Source organism: Alligator sinensis, unplaced genomic scaffold (genome assembly GCF_000455745.1).
Source record: "Alligator sinensis unplaced genomic scaffold, ASM45574v1 scaffold660_1, whole genome shotgun sequence".
Taxonomy (NCBI): Eukaryota; Metazoa; Chordata; order Crocodylia; family Alligatoridae; genus Alligator; species Alligator sinensis.
Window position 1 is genome coordinate 245,797 of NW_005842237.1, and position 3,564 is coordinate 249,360.

General features: G+C 42.7%; 1 long non-coding RNA gene across 1 annotated transcript in view; it reads left to right on the forward strand.

Annotated features, from left to right (window-relative positions):
* Positions 1-2,013, forward strand: part of LOC102378788 — a 34,092-nt gene extending 32,079 nt beyond the window's left edge. The window contains exon 3 of the long non-coding RNA XR_001358317.1: positions 1,822-2,013. This is a non-coding gene — a long non-coding RNA (uncharacterized LOC102378788). The remainder of the gene's footprint in view (positions 1-1,821) is intronic.
* Positions 2,014-3,564: the final 1,551 nt, after the last annotated feature.

The following is a 3,564-nucleotide window of genomic DNA, read 5'->3' on the forward strand; positions in this document are numbered from 1 at the left end:
CACCCCAGTGGGCGTCTGCCTTATATAGCTACGTAACAGGTTAAACTTGCTGATGTGATGAAATGTGTAGCAAGCCCAGCAAGTAACCCCCCTTCTAGCTCCGGAACTTTGTTGATACAGCTTTTCCTCTAGCGAGGCCAGCAATTAAACAACTAAGCAACAAGCGATCTCCCCCAGCCTAAACAACCTACTCTATGCCCTTGGTTAGATAAAATACTTTTTTCAAAACATACAAAGCTGTTCCTGAAGTAGAAAATGCATAGTAAAAGTTTAGGGGATCTCTGCTGGACATGGCTTCCAGCCCTACCTCTGTCCCTAGGGGTTTAGCCAGGTGCCCCTGAAACAAGGGGTGGGAATGCATTATGTTAGAAGTTACCAAAATCAGTTTCTCTTATGAATGAATGTAATTAAAATAATTAATCTAGAATTCCACTTCTGCACTCACTATTTTTTAGCTCACTTAGATCATGATGTATCACTATATCTACACAATGCAACATGAATTAATTTCTTTTTTTATGCTTAATGGAGATTCATTTGACATCCAGGTCTTTCTATAAAAACTAAAAATCACCTTGCACACCTAAGTGCAAGATGTAAGGGCCCAGTAGTCACAGAGTGTTTTGACTGTCTAACCAAGTAATATACAGCATTTAAGAGCTGAAGAGATGAGAAAGTCAATGAATATAGTCACACAGAACTACACAGTAATTGTGGCATGTCATCCTGATATGACCCAATGTACTCATGTATTGATGCAACATCCTAGTGAAAATATTGCAAAGCAATATCAAGGCATCATGCTGTGATTATTCTGTGACTATCTATGAATATTTGACTGTATGATTTTTCTTCTCTCTCTCTCCTTTGCTTTCTTAACTGCTCTGGCTATTTACAATGCCTGGATAGTGGCCTTTCTGATCTCTTCCCCTACTTTCTATAAACCTCTTTTCTCACTGTTTTCCGAGTCAGGGAAGTTTTTAGTACTGTGTATTCATTTATTCACTGGTCTTTCCTTCATGTTTACATGTGTCAAGCAGTATAGGGAACATTTCTGTGATCACTGCCTTCCACAAGCTTTCTACTTGCAGGCAGCATGAGAGATACTTGTAATGGGCTCATTGACTTTATAAGAGCCATAAGCTAAATATTAAACAAAGCATGCACTGCTGGTGTCACAGGAGAAGTTGGACTATCTTGTCCCTTGATGAAAAATCACACTTTACTATGAAACGGGTTTCACTTATACAGATAAAGATCTTCAGGCACTTACAGTCTGAGAGTTCAGCTCTAGTTAAAGGTGGGGAGTGTATATAAATTTGAATGGAACATATGGGCTATAAGGTTGCTGTTACAGTTTTAGAGCATGCTGCCATTTCTGACACTGAAATTACTCTCCTATGAAATATTCTGTTGAATTTGCATTTTATTCTGCTATTCAGATATTTGATTCTCCATTTATGTTTTAACTCCCACAGCAGCCACTATGGGGTAATGCCAGCTGTTGAGTCAGCAGCATGAGTGCAACTCAGACATTGTGTGATTACCAAGTTTTCTCTTATAGTCTCCCTAGAGGCAGTCACCTGCTTTGTCACTGAAGAAAATGACTCATGTTGCAGCCAGACGGATATCTGGAGTCCCAGAATAAGCTTGACATGATTCTAGTGCTCAGCATGAATTTAAAAGGGAAATTCACGGAAGCCTCCCACGGAGTGAGAATAACAGCTAAAGAAATGTATTTGAGGCCTATGTATGAGGAATGTGAGAAATAAAAGATAGATGGGAAATCTTTTACACTTTTTTCTTTTCTTTCTTTTACAGTAGACCCAGGAGATGCTGGCAACAAAGAAATGAGAATAAATCTGGACTAAGTGGCCTGTGAATGATCTCTGATGCATTTCTATCACTTGAGCTTAAGTATTATTCAAGCAACGTAGGAAGATTTGATTGAGATCTCCTGGGCATTAAATATGCCTATAGATATAAATCTGTTTTATAATTTTCCCTTAAAAGGCTGAAGAAATCCAATAGGTGTTTTCTTCAGACATGCTGTACAAATGATGAATAAAGGGTATAGTATAAAAAAACTTGAAGAATGAAGTTTTTGAAGCCAACTAAGTGAAGTAAATGTTTGATTATTTTTATAAATTAATGGAAGCTAAGCATTGAAACCTCTTTTCTGGTTTTGAAAATCATGCCCTAAATGCACTTATTTTACACTGGACAGAAAATTGGATAGCTCATATTACTTTAACAGAAAAATCACAATTTAATTTAAGTTAATTTAATTGCTTCTAAACTGCGATAAAAACTGGGGAACCTCATAGACATGAATAGTAAATAGCAAAATATAATGTTGCTGTTAAGGAACCCATTGCTAATAACTTAACACAACAAACTAGTAAATGAACAAAAATACTAATAGAACACAAGGCTGTTGTAGTACCCGAGTTAATTTGTTTTTATTAATATTGCATAGTAGATGTTCTTTATACATAAAAAAAAAAAAAATCACAACAAAATGAAACCATTCTACCTGACTGTGAATTGTGGGACCCAATCTAAATTTTGTTTTTGCCACACAGAACATAATTGCTGAGGGCCTCTCTAAGGGCCAGAGATACAACTTCCTTTACCTATATATGTAGGGTTATCATATTTCCAGTTCCAAAGAAGAGGACACGTGTCGGGGGGGGGGCACCTCACTCCCAAGCCAATGCCCTCAGGCCTTGCCAGTGCCCCTCGCTCCAAACCTGCAGCCCCCTGGATCTCCCGGTGCCCCTCACTCTGACCCACAGTTCTTTGCCAACCCAGCCATTCTGGTGCCCCTCACTCCTGAGCTGCAGCCCCCCATACCTGTTGGCATAGGCAATGCGTAGGGGTGGCATGGGGGGGCACATGCTCACCCTGAGATTGGCCGCCGCTGAAGCTGCCACTGGCTTCTGCAGGTGGTCACTGCTCGCCACGCACCACCTTGCCGCCGAAACAGGCAGTGCTCACTGCCACCAACACAAATGCCGGCGGCTGCAGGCGGTTGTCGCTGCCAACACCGATGCTGGTGGCTGCAGGCGGTCCCTGCTCACCGCCATGGTGCTCTCCCAGTCTTGGGAGGCACCAGTCATTCATGCCTGCTGGTGCTCCTCACTCCTGAACTTCACCTAGCCCTGCCAGAGGGGGCCCCAGGCTACGCCTGTCCCGACCAGGTCAGAGCGTGGTGGCTCTGATTCATGTGGCAGTGGCGGAGTGAGTCCCTTTGGGCACAAAGGGAGATGATTCCGATGCGAGGAAAAAGAGGGAAAGGGGCCAGGAGGCTTCCTTGGCTGACCAAAGAAATGCACGTAGGAGGGAAGACTGTGCAGCTCCCACCCTGGGCTGGGACTCCAGCATCACAAAAGGTGGCCTGGCCATGCTCCCCTCAGCAGCTTCTCCCAGCTGGCCTGGCCCCACAAGCAAGGACACTGGTCCTGGTGCTGCTGGTACCCTTGGACATTGGTTGAGATTTAAAAAAAAAAAACTGTCCAGTTGGGGATCAGAGGATCCAAAAAAGAGAACAGCCTGGATGTA